This window comes from Photinus pyralis, unplaced genomic scaffold, assembly GCF_008802855.1.
Source record: "Photinus pyralis isolate 1611_PpyrPB1 unplaced genomic scaffold, Ppyr1.3 Ppyr1.4_LG6, whole genome shotgun sequence".
In the NCBI taxonomy this organism is placed as follows: domain Eukaryota; kingdom Metazoa; phylum Arthropoda; class Insecta; order Coleoptera; family Lampyridae; genus Photinus; species Photinus pyralis.
The window spans coordinates 23097223-23119195 of NW_022170663.1; positions in this window are offsets into that span (position 1 = coordinate 23097223).

Genomic DNA, 21973 nt, shown 5'->3' on the forward strand with positions numbered 1-21973 from the left:
ATGTACTTTTACAACATTTATCAAGCAATTACAAACAACTTCAAATCCGACATCCGAAATACCGTTGAAAATTAAAATAAAAGTGTTTTCTAACAAATGTAATAATATCTTTTAGTGTTTCTCGAGAAATAAAGATATTAATAGTGTTGCGGGCAACAGACCGTAAATAATATAGTTGTAATTATTAATGTTAAAATGAAAAGTATCCGTAATTGTTGCGTGTCAAATGCAAAATAACATCATTAACTAATTTCAAAGGTTTTGCATTTAATTGCATAGGTATTATGTTAGTACGTGCTAATTGATTTGATTGCAAGTCGGCTACATAAACGAACCTTTTTTTTAAATTGTAATTAAGTTACATTTATTAAAATGTTATATTTCGCAAAGATGTGCTGCAATAGTGTAACAGTATAATTAAGTTACACCTCACTTCTATTGACTCTGTAACTAAACTCCAATTAAAACTTAGTTCCCAGCCAACCAGAAAATACCATTTCCACGACCAAATTTTCTTAAAGAAATTAATGAATAGCTGGTTCAACATGTTGAACTAGAGCGAAGACCAAGAAATATAGTTCTAGTTTATTGAGAAGCGAGTTTCTTCATTTGCTCAACAAATTGGGTGAATAAATGGAGTTACTACTCAAATTTAAACTAAATTACAAAAGTTATTAAAAAATCTGTGCAGTTTACATTCCAACCAGTACTATTCCATTTTTGAGATGTCTTGTGTCTATTCAATATTTTTCACAAAAGTACCTACCGATTTAATTGCATATTTATGCATCAGAGTAGGCCGTGATAATAAAATAAAAGAATGCCACAAAGTTTGCACAGAAGACTTTATAATATTTTTTTACGAGAGATGAGCTGGGGAAGACCCAAGCACTATTGCAAGACCCTGCATTTAAAACAAATATTTAACATTACTGTAAGTATAGTATATGGCAAAAGGACAACATAAGGCTACTTTTTTGTAGACTAACAAAAACTCGAAATGGTTTGACTTATCAGTCACAGGTATTATATAATTGTATTCCCGCACATATAAAAATACTTCCTTTAAAATTATTTAAAACTTCTATCAAAAACGTACTTATAGAAAATGCGTTCTATTCATTTGACGAGTTTATAAGTCACTGTCGCAGAATTGAGTAAGGAATATGCATGTCTCTTTGTTGTACTTGTATGTACTTTTTATATGCCTTTGTGTCTGTTAATTACATATGTATGAGAGTTGACTAGAGTTAAGTGTACCCACACAATAACTCAATAAATATATTATTATTATTATGGTCGGTGTATCTTGTGAGAACTCAGGTCTAGCCTGGTTAACTAATCGCACGGATTAAAATCAAGTAACGATTAGTGTCTGTTTCTGTGTCTGGTGAAGTTATGTAGGGTCCTAAAAAAATAAATAAATAAGTAAAATAAAAATTCACACACTCACATTGGAAATCTAGAGATAGTATGTAATTCATACTTACCAACATAGCTATTGACGGGCACAATAGCCAACGCTATCAGGAAAAAAACAAAACAAAAAAAATCATTATACTAATTCCTTCCTAATTTTATTAAATGGAGTTTATTGTGTAAGTGTTTCTTTGGCTTTGCGTTTGGGTTGAATACGAGTGGGTTGTGATAACGTGGTGTGTTTCTGTGAAGAAGGAGTTTTGTGATTTTTAACTGTGCTAGGACATGTAATTTTATTGGGTGGACCTGTCTTTGTGGTGCATGTTGCCTTACTTGTATTTATGGTGTTTCTTTGTTCTTGAGGTTGTATTTGTGAGGTTGCTTGGGTTTTTGGTGGAGATATTACAGTATTTTGTGAGCTAGTAGTGCTGTTTAGATTTTTGCGCTTAGGTTGAATACGAGTGGTTTGTTTCTGAGAAGAAGGAGTATTGCGTTTTTTAACTGTGCTAGGACGTGTAACTTTATTGGGTGGACCTGTCTTTGTAGTGCATGTTGCGTTACTTGTATTTATGGTGTTTCTTTGTTCTTGAGGTTGTATTTGTGAGGTTGCTTTGGCTTTTTGTGGAGATATTACAGTATGTTGTGAGCCTGTAGTTCTGTTAAGGTTTTCGCGTTTGGGTTGAATACGAGTGGGTTGTGATAATGTGGTGTGTTTCTGTGAAGAAGGAGTTTTGTGTTTTTTAACTGTGCTAGGACATGTAATTTTATTGGGTGGACCTGTCTTTGTGGTGCAAGTTGCGTTACTTGTATTTATGGTGTTTCTTTGTTCTTGAGGTTGTATTTGTGTTGTTGCTTGGATTATTGGTGGAGACATTACGGTATTTTGTGAGCCTCTAGTGCTGTTAAAGTTGCTGCGTTTGGGTTGAGTACGAGTGGGTTGTGATAACGTGGTGTGTTTCTGAGAAGAAAGAGTATTGTGTTTTTTAGCTGTGCTAGGCCGTGTAACTTTATTGGGTGAGGGCGTCTTTGTAGTGCGTGTTGCGTTACTTGTATTTATTGCGTTTGTATGTTCAGGAAGTTGTGTTTGTGTGGTTGGTTGAGTTAAGGGTGGAGATATTACAGTATGTTGTGTGTCATGTTGTGAGTCTAAAGTGCTGTTTAGGCTTTTGCGTTTGGGTTGAATACTAATGGGTTGTGATAATGTGGTTTGCTTCAGAGGTGAATCTCTGATTGTAGTATATGTTGTATCATTTGTTGTACTTGTTTGTTCGGTAAGTGGTATTTGTGTGTTTGTTTGGGTTAGAGGTGGAGATATTACAGTATGTTGTGTACCGTGTTGTGAGCGAGTGCTGTTGTTTACATGTATCCGTTGTGGATCATTTGTGTATGTAGTATCTTGTGTTATGTTTAGAAATTTACGAACAATATGGCATGTGTTGATAATGACTGCTTTTTGTAAATTTTTGTATGTGTTTTTGTCTAAATTTTTGTCTGTATAGTTGTAAATTGTGGTGTATTGTCTTTGGTATAACTCCGGTAGCACTACGAATAATGGGAACTATAACAGTAGATTTCATTCTCCACTGCGTCTTAAGCTCGATAGCTATATCGGTGTATTGGCGGTGTTTTTCTGCATGTGTTTTAGTTAAGTTGTTAGTGTTGGGTATGGCAATGTCTATAATACAAATGAATTTTTGTGTTTTATCTATAAGTGTAATATCTGGTCTATTATTGTGGATAGTTTTGTCTGTGAGTAGTGTCCTGTCCCAATATAATTTGTGTGTGTTGTTTTCAACTATGATCTGTGGCGTGTATTTGTAATATGGTGTCTTATCTGTTATGAGATTGTGTTTAAGAGCTAATTTTTGATGTATGATTTTAGCTACCTGATCGTGTCGATGTTTGTATTCAGTTTGTGCAAGTCGTGTGCATGCCGATATTATATGTTGGATTGTTTCTGATGTTTGTGAACAGAGTCGACAAGAATCGTTTGTCACTGTTTTGTCTTTATGTATGTGTTTTTTTATAGTTGCGTGTATTAATGACCTGGTCTTGTATTGCTAACATGAAACCCTCAGTCTCCGGGAAGATGTCACATTCAGACAACCAAGTGTGCGTTGCTATAGAATCAACACAATCCTGACTAACCTCTTGTGGAAATCGTCCATGTAACGGCTTTTGGTTCCATGTTTGTATGTTATTTGTGATGTATGTAAGTTTGGATGGAGGTGGGAGTATATTAGTTTCGTGTAGGTTAAGTGGTGTGTGTAAGATTTGTCTGCATATGTTACTGTTTTGTGTAGGACTGAAGTATCTGTTTTGTTATAAAAGTATTGTCGCAAATTGTGTATTTGTGTTTGGTGCAATAGTTTTATATCTGTAAGTCCTCTACCTCCTTCCGAACGAGGAAGGTAAAGTCGTATAGTAGAGAAGTGAGGGTGATGTATATGGTGTTTTGTTAATAGTGTACGTGTGGTTCTCTGTATTTGTCCAACGTATAATCCCAAAAGAGTATGTAAGCACTGGTGTGGCATAAGTGTTAATAGCTTTGATTGTATTTCTACCGTGTAATTTTGTTTTAAGTATACTGCGTACTCTTTGTAGGTATTGTGTGATAAGTGTTTGTTTTATACTCGTATGTTTAATGTGTGTGTTTTGCTGAAATCCAAGATACTTATAAGTTTCATTCTCGTCCATGGAATTTATTAAATTACCCTGTTCTAGCTCATAATCTAAAAGTTGTCTTTTACCAGCTGTGATGTGTTGTGTTTTACATTTATCAATTCCAAAGTCCATTTGTATGTCACGTGAGAATGTTTCGGTAATGTGTAGAAGGTGATTAAGTTTGATGCTTGTGGAAGAGTATAATTTAAGATCGTCCATGTAAAACAGGTGTGTAATGTTGTGATGTATTTCGTGGTTGTGTTTAATATTGTACCCAAAGTTAGTTGTGTTTAACAAATATGAAAGTGGATTAAGAGCAAGACAAAACCAGAGCGGACTTAAAGAATCGCCTTGAAAAATTCCTCTTTTAATTTGTATTGGGTCAGTAATAAGTTTTGTGTCGTTTAGTGTAAGTGTTAACGTAGTGTTCCAACATGACATTATGTAATTGAGGAATTGTGTAGTATTGTTGCTGACTTTGTATATTGAGAGTACTTGTTGTAACCAAGAGTGTGGTACTGAATCGAATGCTTTTTTGTAATCAATGTATGCAGTGTGTATGTTTCGTTTGTTATGTCTGGATTGTTCAAGTATAACAGAGTCCATAATGAGTTGCTCTTTACAGCCTCTGGAATACTTGGTACACCCTTTTTAGCGCATTTCCACAAAAATAAAAAAAATGCGCTATTGTGGCCACTTTGTCCGTCCGTCCGTCCGGTTGTCCGTCCGTCCGGCTGTCCGTCCGTCCGTCCGTCCGTCCGCTAACTTTGCGACGCTACTAGTTCTTTATCTCAAGAGCTATTGTTCTACTTTTTTCGCTATTTGGTTCGTTATGGTGTCGAGTCTTGTACCAAGGAAGGAATTTTTTTTGTACCGCTTACAAAAAAAGTTATTGTAAAAAAAACAAAAAACCGTTTTTTTACATGTTCCATAATTTTACACTTTTGCCGTTTATTAACGATCCTAGAGATCGTTTATAATTTTGCATTGCTATCTGTCGCCTGCCGGTTGATCTCTCCGTCTGTTCCTTTGTCTGTCTGTCCATCTATCTCTCCGTGTGAACGATAACTTTGTTTAGAAATGTTCGATCGCTTTTACATCTCCGTTAGTTATGAACTGAATTGCATGAAATTCAATATGGGCATAGATTTAGCCATATAATACGCAATGCCAACAGTTGAATCGAATCGATTCAAAATTCACAGTGCCCTTTTCGCATCTCGACCATTTATAAGCCGAATTGCAAACTTTTTTACTTATAAAAGTATTTGAATGAAATTTGATACATAGGCACTTGGGATAAAGGAAAATCAAACGCCAATTTCAAAATTTAGTTTTGCGCATGCGCAGTGCCAACTTTTTTATTTATGGAAGAATTTAAACGAATTTTGATACATAAGCACTTCGAATAAAGGAAAATCAAACGCCAATTTCAAAATTTGGTTTTGCGCATGCGCAGTGCCAACTTTTTTATTTATGGAAGAATTTAAAACGAAATTTGATACATAGGCACTTGGGATAAAGGAAAATCAAACGCCAATTTCAAAATTTGGTTTTGCGCATGCGCAGTGCCAACTTTTTTATTTATGGAAGAATATAAACGAAATTTGATACATAGGCACTTGGGATAAAGGAAAATCAAACGCCAATTTCAAAATTTGGTTTTGCGCATGCGCAGTGCCAACTTTTTTATTTATGGGAGAATTTAAACGAAATTTGATACATAGGCACTTGGGATAAAGGAAAATCAAACGCCAATTTCAAAATTTGGTTTTGCGCATGCGCAGTGCCAACTTTTTTATTTATGGAAGAATTTAAACGAAATTTGATACATAGGCACTTGGGATAAAGGAAAATCAAACGCCAATTTCAAAATTTGGTTTTGCGCATGCGCAGTGCCAACTTTTTTATTTATGGAAGAATTTAAACGAAATTTGATACATAGGCACTTGGGATAAAGGAAAATCAAACTCCAATTTCAAAATTTGGTTTTGCGCATGCGCAGTGCCAACTTTTTTATTTATGGAAGAATTTAAATGAAATGTGATACATAGGCGCTTGGAACAAAGGAAAATCTTAGTTTATTAGTTAGTTATAGTAAATTAGTTTTAAAATTTAGGTTTGCGCATGCGCAGTTCCAACTTTCTTATTTAGAAAAGCATTGAAATGAAATTCTTCGCATAAACTGAAATTGAAGTAGCATGTCAACAATGGATTGCCCATGTGTAACGCTATCTTTCATATTTGTGGGCGGATTTTTACGATTTTAACAGAAGTTGCATCTTACAAATGGGAAATGAATGCAAGTGGAAATGCGCTTTATGTAAATCGTTTACGATTACTTTTTAACTTGTTAGTAATTTGGATGAGTGGTAGAGGGCGCGATATGACATTAACATAAACTTTGCAGGGTTTTTTAAAAATTTCAAATAGAACAATATAATTATTATATGATATTATCAAATAAGATGAAAAAGTGAAAATATCAGTGAAAACCGCATTTTGATATCTGTTTCCTAAACAGAGATATGGCGAAAATGCGAATATTCACAAATTTTAATTGCAATATTTATATTCATCCAAGTTGACTTTGAAACAAAAGAAACACAATACCATGTAAAAATCTGTCAAAGTTTATCACATCGCCATTTATTTCGAGTGTCAACCATTGCATTTTGATGACACTCGAAATAAATGGCAAGCATGTCGTATGCTACTTCATTTGAAATGGGCATTGTGATAATTCGCACGAATACGTTTAATTAACGGATGCGACAGACTGTGACTGAACTTTGACAGTTTCTTACGTGGTATTGCGTTTCTTTTGTTTCAAAGCCAACTTGGATGAGCATAAATATTGCAAATTTTTACAATATCTCTGCTTAAAAACAGATATCAAAATGCGGTTTTCACTGATATTCTCACTTTTTCTTCTTATTTGATAATATATAATAATTACATCGTTCCATAATGTTCAAAAAAAAACCTGCAAAGTTTATGTTAATGTCACATCGCGCCCTCTACCACTCTTCACATTTACTAAAAAGACTCTATTCATGTAAGATCAGATTCCACGAAGAGAGCTCATTCCAACAAGACCTAGTATTATGTGAAAATCGGCTAACCTAAACCCTTCCCCCACCGCTAACATTTTTGAGCTAAAGAAATATGCAAAATTGATACAAGATTGAACTTGATACTTGATACTTGAAAATAATTTCCAGAAATTTCTCTTTGCCTCTTTTATTAATAAATTTTTTTTTCCCGAAGCTGTGCAATTAACGGTTCCATAGATATGGCCTGTGACCATTGTTAATGGAACACCCTGTACATGCCTGAGGGCTACTTTATACAGGCTGTTACACACACACCCTTACCTCAAAGTATTTACACTCCTATTAATAATTTAAATCTGAAAATTTGCATACCAACATAGTTTTTTATGATCTACCGAAGGAAAATGTTGTCATGATCATTTCAATATGGATAACAACTTTCTTTTCTTAAATACAACACCCTATATTTTATTATATTTTCGAAATTTACATGAAAATCTACGTCGTTTGATACTACATTTCCCTATACCCAGCATCACAGGTTTTCAAGTTATTCAAGAATTTTATACATTTTTGAAATTTCACTGCTTTTCTTTAGCGCCCTGTACTTATGACTCTGATGACTTGAATTTCAAAAAATCCTCCAAAATCAACAATGTTGACATGATGCTACATGCGATTTAAAATTTGATCGCCCTTCTACAGGGTGTTTTAAAATGAATAGTTAAGTTTAATAACGTCGAACCTTAAAAAGTTGATTTTTGCAAATGAAACCTGCATTATGTTTTTGCACTTTCATCAATTATTACCTTCCTTATACCTATCTGTTATGGTGTTCGTTTTATTTAAGATTTTATAAAATTGCGACCGTTATATGCATAATTTTCTTAGGGGGTCTTGAAATAAACGCATTAGCAAATCAGTCAGACAAATCTGTTTATGGTTATAATTGTTATCATTTGTTATTTATGGTAGTTTGTATCACTAAGTATGAAAAAACCTATTTACTTGAATGCAAAGTTAAATAAAGATGAAATTAAAAATAGAAACAGGTCATGATAGCAAACCACAAAACAAAAAACAAACATCAATTGATATTTTGTTTTACGTTGCCATCGATTTAAAAAAAAAATTAAAGCAGCTTTCAAAAAGGTTGAAAAAGTCAACTTTTTAAGGTTTGAAGTTATTAAACTTGTCCTGTAATTTTAAAACACCCTCTAGAAGGGCGACCAAAACTTAAATCATTCGCATGTAGTATCACGTCAGTATTGTTGATTTTGGAAGACTTTTTGAATTTCAAGTCAACGTAGCCATAGGTAAAGTATAGGGCGCTAAAGAAAAGCAGTCAAACGTCAAAAATTTTGAAAAATCTTGAATAACTTGAAAACCTTTGATGCTGGGTATAAGGAAATGTGGTATCAAACGATGTATATTTTCATGTAGATTTCGAAAATGCAATAAAATATAGGGTGTTCTATTTACAACAAGAAAGTTGTGAAACCGGAAGTGAAATGATCATGATAATATTTTTTTCGATAGGTAGATCATGAAAAACTATGTTGGTATGCAAATTTTCAGATTTAAATTATTAATGGAAGTCTAAATACTTTTAGGTTACGGTTTGCTTGAAACGCCCTGTATAATTTTATCCTCGCTGAATATACATTCTTGAAGTTTTTAACATTCCGGTAGCTTGCGACAGTGACAGAATCAGTAAAATTATGGACATATTTGAACACAAATGTTGAATCTTAGTCAAAATAACCTGGACAGTGGACAACTAAATTAAAAAAAGTAGTTACACTCCAATCTTTGTGATCGATATCCATCCCTGGAATGAACAACCAAATACCAGCGAATGTATGACCCAATCAGCGTTTGTAAATTGGAAAAATCGTAGCACAGAATAAAAGCCAGTTAAGCTACTTATGTTCTAGAATAATCTGTTTATACAAAATATAGCGTTAAGTACATTATAAGCACACTTTGAACGGACGAAAAGTAAATGGGATATGATATAAGCGAAACGAAATACAAAAATAACAGAGACGGTATTGACACGTAAATTGTTATAGGGGAATCCTGTTTGTTTAAGCTAAATCCAAAACGCAGTATAGCGTATCAATTCGCGCTGACGTGATAATCCCTTAATCTTTATTCAATATACAGGAGGCATTAATTTTATCAAACTGGATTTGACTAAAATCCCTACAGACCCCAAAATCCACCGTCCAATTACCTACGCAATTAAAACCAATTGGTGTCCGGAGTGAAAAAGCAGTAAGATTTCCTTTTCCCCCAATTCCGAACCGCAGCATACGGATTTTAGTGTGTTCGGTGAGAATGGACCAATCGTACTAGGGGTTCGGCTTTTATGCGGTCCTCTCGACGACGTCGTTAAAACGACGAGGGACACCTCGCAATTAGAATGTCTAAATATGTGTACGATCATTATCTCGGGCAGGAAGGAAAAGTAAAAAGTCGGGGAAAACGTTAAGATTATATATTAATCTCATAGATGTCTCTTGCAGGGCTTAATAAAAAGTTTTTGAGGGTCGAAAAGTTGAGGATCTAAAAAATGTAATCCCGTGAAACTAACATAACGACCATTAATCATTGGCTTATCTGGTGCTACTGACGACGCACAAGTCCGATACTTTTGTTCGGTTTTCGCCTACAAACGATCATCAAGTGGACAGAATGCTAGGTGGCAGGGTACGCCCTTTTCGCTAATAGCGTAATTGAGAGCCGGGAAAAAAACCGAGTTTATTCGAAAAATCATCTGATAATTTTCCGTTTACTATTGGAAAACTCTCTTGGACGGCTTCCAATGTAATCTACTCGGAGATGATCTTGTCTACTTCAACTTTATGCTATACGAAAAAAATCGTAACGATACAAAATCGTCTTGATCGACTCGGCGTGACAACGAACTATCGTCATTTTATGTATATGGGAGCCGCAAGTAATGAATGTTAATTATTTTTAAATTAAATTAGTTTTGCGAAGCGTGTAAAGGTAAAACGCGAAAATTGAAATAGATTTAGCACGTCACACAACTCCAGAAACTACTTAACGATATTAATTACGCAACAGCAGGAAACTATAAGATAGCGCCGAGATTGTTGATTGCATGCACCTTAATTATAATAAACAAGATAAATAGTCAGATAATGCGATAACTCCCGACTACGCCTTCCCAACAATTAGCAATTAACGGTATAAAAAAGACGCTTCGATCGGATTTCCCTTCGAGCGAAAGGTATTATTTTCCGGTAACATCTTGCATACGATATTAGAGAGGAGTCCTGCTGTAAAATCTTCCACGGTCATACATTTTTAATAAGACAGTCTCGAAACTTGAAAACTCGTTACTTTTAAGTTTTCCATAGACGCATTTTGCGGCGAAAAATACGAAAAGTAGGTTGTGCTAACCCGAAACCGAAAACTCTTATTCTATTTGTCAACTACACCAATTCGTTCAAAAATTAATGCCGCATACGACCCGACTCGATATTATTTTTGGGGTAGGTGGCAAAATGTAAATGGAGATTATTTTTTTTTTTGGTACGAGAAGGAGAAAAAGACCTCAATATAATATGCAAAAGAGTGATGAGAAACTTTCAGACCGAATAATGTAAAAAGAATCTAAAACGAAATAATGAAATTGTTACGCTGCTGCATATTATTATTCCGGGAGAATATGAAACTTTGTATTATACCTTTGACGTGTCAAAATTTTGACGTTTTTTTCTAATTTTAAATTATTCCCGTTTATAAATTACCGACTAGTCAGCGGACGGGATAATTAGCTAAAAATAATTACTGAAAGTGTTGTTTGCATAATACGCTGGTGTTACGCACCCAAGGGTACAAATTCGAACATGTTTACGAACATTGAAAGTATTAATCTTAGGAAATACGCATGAAAAATAAGACATTTTGGAATTGTTTTTCCCGTTTTAATAGCACACTTAAATTAAACTAATGTTAGTGTATCGCTGAGAAAATGTTTAGAACGAACTGTCTAAATAATTCTGGTGCCTCTCTTGAAATCTATAAGTTAGACCAATAAAAGCGATAAAGGAAACCTGAAGATTATATAGTTCTGTTTTGAAAATCGAGCGAAAAGCGATCATATCGACCGGGAAATACATTTTCTATTAATTTTTTGCCTGTAGAACCTAAAAAAAAATTAGATCACTGTAGCAAATGGTTTGGGCGCAAAACTGAGAGTGCGCCTAAAATCTAGGAAAAAAGGAGCATGACCAGGAAAATATTCCTAGGATCTTTATAAATTAACAAAAATACGAATGAAAAACTGATCTTAAAAATGTCTTGCTTCAAAATCTAACTAAAATCAGATCGACTGGGAAGACACTTTCTAATAGGATATTACCTATTAGGCTGGTCCACTTAACAAAAGCTAATGACACAAAGCTGAATTTAAATAAATAAAGAAAAGGGTGGGTCTAATATCTAGCGAAATACGACTCAACTGTCATCTCAGATGGATCGAAAAAACCCATTTTTTCTCGAATCGCCTAAATAAGATGCTATTTTGTCACACTTTTACATACAAAAAATACACTAGTGTGAACTTGGCCCCCCAACTTTAGAAAGCAATAATTTTCGTGATTGAAATCGATTGCGCTTCGTTTGCGCACAATTGCATTTTGTTTGCGCGCTGCCGGTTTCAAAATTACGAAGGAATCAAATTTGGGGGGGCCAACTTCACAACTGCCCCCCAAGTTTACAAATTTGACATTTTTTTTCTTCTGATCGTTTGCGCATGTTTGCGCTACCAATACCTTCGTTTGCGCCCCCGTCGTTTTTGAGTTATTCCAAATACAAAATTCCATACTGGCCCCCCATTTTTCAAATTTGCCATTTTTTTTCCATTTGATCGTTTGCGCTTCGTTTGCGCGCTGCCGGTTTCAAAATTACGAAGGAATCAAATTCGGGGGGGCCAACTTCACGACTGCCCCCAAAGTTTACAAATTTCATTTTTTTTTCTTGTGATCGTTTGCGCTTCGTTTGCGCATGTTTGCGCTACCAATACCTTCGTTTGCGCCCCCGTCGTTTTTGAGTTATTCCAAATACAAAATTCCATACTGGCCTCCCATTTTTCAAATTTGCCATTTTTTTTTCTTTTGATCATTTGAATATGAATAGTAGAAATACGTCACCTCTCACCGGTACCTGTACGTAGTGCCGCCGAAGCGGATGGCGCAGTAGCTACGCTCATCGACTGCTATGCGGGAGGTAGTGGGTTCGAATCCCGCAGCCGACTGCTCTGTCTTGGGTTTTGTCGGGGCGGGTTCCTCAAGTACACGTAGCTTCGCATAATGCCGTTCCCATCCCTAACTTTACCTATCCTTACATTCTATTCTGTATGAAGAGGGTCTGACAAGCCTGAGTAGCCCACCTCCGGGGTCCCTGTAGTCACGATGTCAGAGGAATGAAACACGATGACTTTTTAGCGCATTTGACAACTAAGTTAGGTGCGCTGTTGCAGCCACTTTCTCTGTCCGTCCGCCTGTCCGTCTGTCCGAGGCCTTAACTACTCATACAGTTTCCAAGATATTCGTTCTTTTTGCATTCACTAGCATATGGCTCTGGCACCTGATCAAAAAAATATTTTGACGATGCGCAGGCTGCGCAATATCAACTTTCTTATTTATTAATAGTTTTGTTGAAATTCTAAGTACAGATACTTCTACAAAAGTCAAACATATCGCAAATAGTAAACATTAAATGTGCACATGCGCGCAGACTGCGCAATGCCAACATTTATTTATATTATATATTTCTTTGAAATTTTAAGTACAGATGCTTCTAGTAAAGACAAACATATCCCGTATTGTACAAATCAGATGTGCTCATGGGGGGCCAGTATGGTATTTTGTATGTGGAATAACTCAAAAACGACGGGGGCGCGAACGAAGGTATTGGGAGCGCAAACATGCGCAAACGATCACAAGAAAAAAAGTGAAATTTGTAAACTTGGAGAGAAGTCGTGAAGTTGGCATCCCCCGAATTTGATTCCTTCCTAATTTTGAAACCGGCAGCGCGCAAACAAAATGCAATTGTGCGCAAACGAAGCGCAAACGATCAAATGGGAAAAAAATGGCAAATTTGAAAAATGGGGGGCCAGTATAGAATTTTGAATTTGGAATAACTCAAAAACGACGGGGGCGCAAACGAAGGTATTGGTAGCGCAAACATGCGCAAACGAAGCGCAAACGATCTCAAGAAAAAAATGTCAAATTTGTAAACTTGGGGGGCAGTTGTGAAGTTGGCCCCCCCAAATTTGATTCCTTCGTAATTTTGAAACCGGCAGCGCGCAAACAAAATGCAATTGTGCGCAAACGAAGCGCAATCGATATCAATCACGAAAATTATTGCTTTCTAAAGTTGGGGGGCCTAGTTCACACAGGTAAAAAATACCCATCATTATCTTTACCACAGTTACTGGCACATTCTTCTGTACAAAATATACTCACACCTATGAATGCTAAACAAAATTTTAATCCAATCAAAAGAATGGCATCGTAGAAATAATAAATACACTACAAAATCGGTTTTATGCAATGGTTCTTACAGGTCGATCCCTTTAGGAATATTAAAATTACTTCGAACAAATTCCTTATGCAAATTTCTAAAAATGACCGACTGCTACTTTATACAAATCAAAAAATTTAAAATAACTTTACAGTTATTGATGTGGATAAGTATTCTCTTCTATCGCTTTCTTTAGAAATATAGAAAGAGATTGCTTCGATGGTACAATTGACATTTTACCTGGTTGTTGCTAGTTAGGTTATAAACTCGTACAAAACTTACCTTTTTTGCTTTCCCTATATAATTATCTGTTACGTATTATGCGGCAAATAAATAATGTGCTATTTGTATATCCAAAACTTATTTTGGGTAGATTTAATACAAAAAAAAAATTGGGAGTGCGGTGTTTAGATAAAGCGCTAATTTTAAATATCCAATCAAAATTATAATCGATACGTTACCTGAATTATATCTCGGAGATCCCCACGATAGACATCCTTGTTTTGGACACAGTCTATATTTTGGTTCCAACGGCCAGAATTTTTCGGATTGGGCGACTACATCAAAAGTTAAAGAATATTTTATTTTTTATTTATCTGCCTTTATTTTTGAGTGGGAATAAAGCAAGATTTCAAGAAAAAGCTTTAGGGTTTTTGATGTAGTGGTTCAATCGTGAAAATTCTAGCCAAAATCTATGAGAAAAAAATATAAAACTCAATTTAATAAGTATTTTTTATTTTATTTAGCCTACTCGATTAGCATGTAGAAATCATTAATTTTACTAACAAAAGAGAGTTGGTGTTCATATGTGAGTAAATGTTATCGTGAATTTCATTTTTTTGTCTGTCCTTCAGAAATGAACATATTAGGTAAACTTTTGCTCTTTTAATTAAGGAGATATACAGGGCGTAGAAACGGTTTATCCACCATAGGTAATTCCATTATATTGAAATATTTTCTCTAATTATTTTACAGCAAAGTTGTAAACACATTTTTTGTAGATTGTAATGTTCTGCGTCTATTCATGTGCTCATTTTGGTTGTGGAAATCTGTTTACTTAACGAAAGAAAAATTCGATTTTTAGGCAAATACTAAATTGTAATTTATTTATTTTTTCCGGTTTGTCGAATTTAAAAATAATAAATGGGGACATGCGCAGAATTACTTAAGCTACAATAAACCTATGTACTTTGCTCTAAATTAATTAGGGGAGAAAATATTTCGATATAAAGAAATTAGCATTGAAATCCCTATGGTGCGAAACCGTTTCTACACCCTGTATAATTTTTTGGAAATTGTTTTTTAGATTCTTTAAATAGCTTATTAATCTGGCCCGAATTTTCTGCTGCTTTTATCAGCAGGCTTAATTGCAAAACTTTTCCATCTTGATATTCAACAATAACATGATTCATGTATCTCACTCGATCTGGAACAGTCTGTATACAGTGTGATTGCTTTTGCGTGTCCTAGCGTATATTTTTTTTATTATTGGGGATAGGAAAAAAGTGTAAAAAACAAAAATACTTCACCTACTATTTCTGATAAAGCTACATATTCAAAAAAACGAGTGATATAAAAATAAAAGAGCATCAGAATACAAAATAATTTTTTTTAATAGAATGGTTACTTTTTTCTGCAATATTCTTAAAGAACTTGCAATTCTCTTTACATTGATATCAAATAGGTTATAATTACTTTGGAAATTAAAGCTGCACTCATGTTTTTAAAACTAATCGCAGTAACTGTGGAAATTTAAACAAAAACAAAAGAGAGTTTTTCACTTGTCATGTCTGTCACCAAATAGTTTAGGGAGCAATATAAGAACCACAATGCAACAAAATAATCATTACACAAATTATGAAAAAATGTTAAGGGTTATTCGATGTAATGATAATACATAGGAAGCAATAGTGTAATGTGCTTAAATTTGTCTAAGTTATAATAGTAACTGTAACTGCTTTTCGTTTGTTTTTTTTCGCTTCCTATTGTAAATTTTATGTTTTTGTTCCACAGCTACTGTGATTGGTTCTATACACATTACTGTAGCTTTAATTTCTAAGGTAATTAACATATTTAGTATCATTGCAAAGAGAATTTCAAACTGTTTAAGAATATTACAGACAAAAGTAACCGTTCTATTAAAAAAATTAATTGATTTTCTTATGTTCTTTTGTTTTTATATATGTCTTGTTTTTTTTTGAATATGTAGCTTTAAAGGTATAGGATTTTTGCTTCTTACACCTTTTTCCTATCTTCAAATGGAAGTAATAATTTTTTTCATTTTTATTGTGTTTCCGATCGTGTTTTTAGATGGTTTACTGCATTATATTGAAGTTCTTTAATTATCGTTACTACATACATGTTTTCATTTCTTAAAATTTATTTGTTGTTTGCCATATACGGTATGTTCGAGATAAGACAATGTGCAAAATTAAATTTTGTGGTGTGACCTTTTGATCTTTCTGATCGCATATTGAAACTTCCGGTACAACTTCCGGAAATCGGAGGCAACTTTTGTTTTTCAAATACAATGCCTATGTTTTTTTTAAAGAGCAATCATATTGCTGTACGACAACATAAAATATGCATATGGTTCACATACAAAACAATGAAGAAATTCGTGATTCAATATTTAGAAAACATGAAATCTAGCATGCCGTGTGCTGTCAGGAGGCGCGGTATCTGTTGTGTTACACGAGGTGCGTAACTGACTGTCGTAGGTATATGGGAGCTAATGCGGAGTCTGATCATTTTATAATGAGTGTTAAAATGAAAGAAGAATTACCGCGGAAGAAAGGAAAAAATTGTGAGAATGTTTTTTTGTTGCCGCTTCTGTCTGCTGTGTTTTAATTGATAGTTTGTTGGAAGATTTTTATGTTTCTTGATTAACTGTAAGTTTGTTTCTGTACCTTTTCCTCTTTATCCGTGTTATCCGACTCGTTCCTCTTAGTTTGTTTTCATTCTTCATAATCACTATCTTAGCGCCCAGATTCTCGACTTTTGCCTTAATTATTGTTTCGTCGCTCTTGTTGGTCGCTATCTCTTGAACTTCGCTTATTTTGACGTCTACTGCAATCTTATTTAGTATTAGCATTTCTCGCACTTTCTTTAAGTCCTGATCCTCGATTTTCTCTGTCCATTCTTTCTACTTTTTTCTTCCAAATGCGTGACGCTTTCTTTTAGCTCCTTATTTTCATTTCTTATCGAAACTAGTTCCTCAATTTGTTTCTTGCTGATTTCCTTTATCTCCTGCATAATTTCTTTCATAACACATAGCAGTCATAATGTAATAAAATAGACAGGGGTAACGAGCTCTTTTTAAACTATGTAAAACGAAATGATGATGCAGGGCATGAGAAAACTACATGAATGGAATTAATTTGAAACAGGTAAATTTTTGTTGTGAATCACTACATCTTGTTCGTGGTCACGTCCTGAAATACAAAAGGGAGTTCGTTCTCGAGTTAATTTAGACAACACGAACTTCGTGTTTTTTTAAGTCGCGGTGAAAAAAAATTAGCGTACTTGTCGCAAACGAGACCATCGATCGTCATTAAGCGCGTAATTAATACTTCCCCAGTCCCGCCCTTCTTCAGCTCGCTATAAAAATAGTTTCAAGTTGACGTGAAAACACAAAAACAAAGGAAGTTAAAAGCAGCCATTTATCGATTTGTTTAGAAATTGGAAAGTCAGTTCCGTACGACATATAATATTTTATCATCCCCCTTATAGTTCGAAAGTTCCCCGAACTGTGGCCTGTAACTTTTTTGTACCTCTGATGAACCGTACCGTACTCTGTTTCGGGTCTGTCATTTGGACAATATGGCCGACCCCCGTTTCTTATCAAAGTCGCGTACCCAATTAATTTGCGATTCGCCAGTTTTATCACGTGTTTTGCTCGAAAAACAAAAATTGTAAACGCACTTAATGAAGGGTTTATTAGATGGGGGAAGGCGACTCATTAGTCGGTTCCTGTTATCAATACGGAATACGAAATCAAATTGATAGAACTAATTAAATGTAATTCGTCTAGTTTAAATGCGAAACGTGTACTCGGGGCACCTTTCAAATTCAACTTATGATATATTGGGGTGGCGTCGGTGTAATTATATGGTGTAGCCTTAGACCAACCGCTGCCGGCGGCGGTACAATGAATATTCATTACGGCAGTGGTGCATATAGGGTGGTGGAGGAGATGTATGAATAAGAACACGGAGGCGGAGGCAAAAACGGGATAGGTGCCTTAATGAATGTTTTACATTGAGCTATCAACGAAAAGTTAGTTAATGAAATTCAACGCCATCGCAGCAGCTAAGGATGTCGATATATAAAATTGTTTGGCAAATCCGATTGGGCGCGACGGCAACAAACGGTTCATGCATTATAAGTGACACAGGAAATTATATTTCCAATCCATAGAAGATATAAATTGAGGAAGAAGTAAGTAGATTATTCTTCCGATTTAAGGTATACTTGACATGTGACAAGAAATCCCTTTCAGTATAATTTACTCGGAGGCAACTAAGGTCGGAGGAAGGTTCACAATGGAATCCCCTGCTGGCGTTTGTCGTATCTTTAATATGTTTATTCGTATCAAAGAAATAAAGTTCTGAATCTAAATTTTATATTCAAATTGTGTATTATACCGGGCATTAAGCAAACTAGCGCAATAAAAATCGGAATAAAGCTCCAGTTTTACTTTAAATGCAAATGCTAATGCGTGTGGAATTAAAAGCCCTACTATCTCAGTGCCTTTTATCACAGTTTTACCGAGCGTGCCGTGCGCCATGAAATTAACTATTTTGAATTTCCGCCACCTACAAACAGATTTTAATATCTCCATTAATAAAGTTCGAGTGTTGACGCCACCGCGCAAAACAATCAACCCTTTTCTCCTTTTCCAATTAACGTAGGATAACCTTCCATTCCTCGCAGACGTCGTCATCGTGTCTATTGAGGTGAGCCGTGCAAAGACGTATACTTCGCTACCCCTCGAAAGAGCTGAACGACGACTCAACCAGAAACTCAGTTCATTTCATGCACCGTCAGTTTGCAATGCAACACATCTTACATAGCCCTTGGCAAATACCTGATGGTTGTATCTTTTATCGCGATATCAACTTTGTTAAACTTCGCGTTATTTGCGAAACTTTCTTCCGAAACATTTATTATATTTATTGAACGTTGCTTACACTCCTCTTTATATCGATAAGCATCTCTCGAAAAACGGAACTGCGTTTCCTCTCGCGGGAATATTTATAAATAAGAAATCAACACACTAAAATGTCAAGTGTGGATTCTGACTTTGTTCGCTCGAGTTCGAAAATATGAACGATAAAGTCATTTGTCTGCAAGCTTCCGGTTTCTTTGTTTATCCGAATGAAACGGTGCCTAAAGCGAAATGTCGAGTGGCTGAATATCGTTGTCTAAACCTGCACAAACAATAAAGTGTTGCAAATAGGAAGACAGCGGAAGACGATGTATTATTGGTGTTTCGTTCCAAATACGCGGATATTTTCCATTTCTACCCTTATTTATTAAATTTTGGAATTGTAGTTAGAGTTCTAGAGCTACCCCATAAAGTTCTTGAGAAATCTTACAAAAAGTTCTGACAATTAAGTCATAAAAAATCAATTTGGAAATTTAGGACCCCATTGCGCCAAAAGTGAACATCCAAATATTTTGATATAGAAACTCAATGATTCGTCACTTTATACAAATGTTTAAAATTCTACGAAAAATATCACTAATGACCCTTAAACCCTTAAAAAGTGTATCATCCAACTTCCTATTACGTTCACTTTGGGCAAATGTAACAAAATTACCACGAGATTCGCAGGCAAAGTAGAGATTGGTATGTTTTATTTAAATTCTTACTCTACTATATAGGTATTCGATATACCATACGCCATCTAGGTATTTAGTTTAAAATTCACTAGTTTAGTTGCTGTAGTAAATTTGTCCCAAGTGTGTCTTCTCGGATACTTCTTTGTCTTGTTGCTAGAGTTCACACTTTGTACCTTTCTCTACCTAATTCTATCAGCTCTTCTTAAGGTTACTATTGCATGCAGTTTTATTTACAAACAAATTGTTTTCGGTACGCCATTTCTTTTTCTGACTTTCGTCTTACCGTAAGGGATTAGTATTTTGGCTGTTACCATATATCTTTGGAGTGGTTTCTCTTTCTTCTGATGTATGTGCTGTGCTCCATTGAAGCGTCTTTGTTGATCTGTATTTGCATATAAACAATACGAGTTATGTTAGATTAATACCCAGCATTGTCCTGAATATGTTTTTTAGAGCTTTACCTTCCCTTAAGTTTCGTTATTTTGGATTCCTTTTAAACTGTATCGACCTGAATATTACCTACTACCTACGCAGTACGTCAGTGGCATTGGATTTTTACCTACTAGTTTCTACATTACCGGCAGATTCCCCACCATTTCGGTGAAACCAAACATGTAACTCTTTTTAGTTACGTTATTTGTTTTATTTTGAAGAATTTGTTCAAGCTACCTGATTTGCATTTTGAATTAGTTATTGCTGTCATATAGAGATTTACTTATTTGTGCATCGTAAAGTATTTTTCTTGAATTTGAACGTCATGTTTAGGGAGATGTCGTAAGGACAATCGTAGTCGAGCCAAATTTTGCTTTTGGGTAGGTAACGTAAATTGAATTATTGATTCTTATTGAGTATTAATTACGGTTTAGTATCAGATTGGCCTCAGTGTCAGACGTTAGAATTGCTTACGCAATATTTTATGGTCGCGCTATTCACTACCCCTTTTATTTGTTTGTTGTGTTGTTGTCTGTCAAAGATTAGGCTGAACGCGCCCTTTCTGAGCTCTACAAGGCCGTTGAGACCGGTAACTCAATGGTAATTTTTTATTTCGTCGACTCCTTGATATAACGTTTGATTACATACTGGTTTTCGATACAATCGAATTGTAATTATTACATTTGCTTGTTATTCACTTAAAGACCATAGCTTCGTTGTTTTCTGCAGAAGCTTTTGATATTAATACTTTCTTTGACTACGTGTTCATCCCTTTTTTTACTAAAAATGAATTTAAATTTAAATGTTGACATGCAGCAGTATCCAATTTGTAATATTGTTGAGATCATTGATTAAATTACTTTCGATTGTGACGTCAATTATTGTTTATGTTCTATCCATATCACGTATTTTATTTCTTTAGCTTAGTAAGACCGGAACAAGGATCTCTTTCTCTCCTCTCTTTTTAAAGTTACTAAAGGGCCTATCCGGTTTACAATTGCTACATTTTATTTTAATTAATTTTTGGTAGTGTACCAGAACCCAATATTACCCCGACCCTCCTCTACTTTACCTGAACTTACAGTGTGCTTATCTCAAGGTATTACAAATAGGACACTGTAATATCAATGTTTAAATTTAAATCAATTTTTAGCAAAAGGGGATCAACACGTAGTGAAGGAAATTATTAAAATTAAAGGGTTCCGCAGAAAACAACGGATCTATAATGGTTAAGTGACTATCAAACACATATATTAATTACAATTCGATTGTATCGAAAACCAAACGTTATATTATCAAGGAGTCGATGATAAAAAAATTACCTTCGAACTTCAGGTCGCAACCTTTTGAGCTAAGAAGGGCGAGTGCTGCCTTATCTGTCACATATAACAACACAAACAAACAAATAAGAGTGGTAATGAATAGTGCAGTATAGCAATGTCCAACGTCTGACACGGGTAAATGGTATAGTAGAACCGTAATAACTCATTAAGAAGAACCTGCCGTGTAGCTCAGTGGTAGAGCTTTGGGCTACATAGTCGGGAGGTCGGGTGTTCGAACCTGGGCTGAGGTAAGAATTTTTCATCTGTGGTAGAGATGGGAATTTTCTTAGATCAGTTTCGAGCATTCCGACGGCTACTCCGAATTAGGTTTTCCTGCAGTTTTCCTAATTCGTAAGGTAAATACCGGAATGGTGTAGAACAACTTAAGATCTGCTGCAGTTGCACCTCTGCGGGTCACTCTGTAATTGGGCGAACGCCTGTTGAGGGCTCAGAACAAGAGAGGGGCAATAAATAAATAAAAAGAATCATTAATTCAAATGGCTACACTATAAGCAAAAGCAAAAGTTTGACCACGGATCGTCCGTATCAATCAGTGTATAAAAGCATAAGCGTGACGTTAACTTCGAGAAAATTACTTTACGATGCACAAATAACTAAATTTCCATACAACAATAATGTAATCTAGTTGGTTCAAAATGTAAATATACG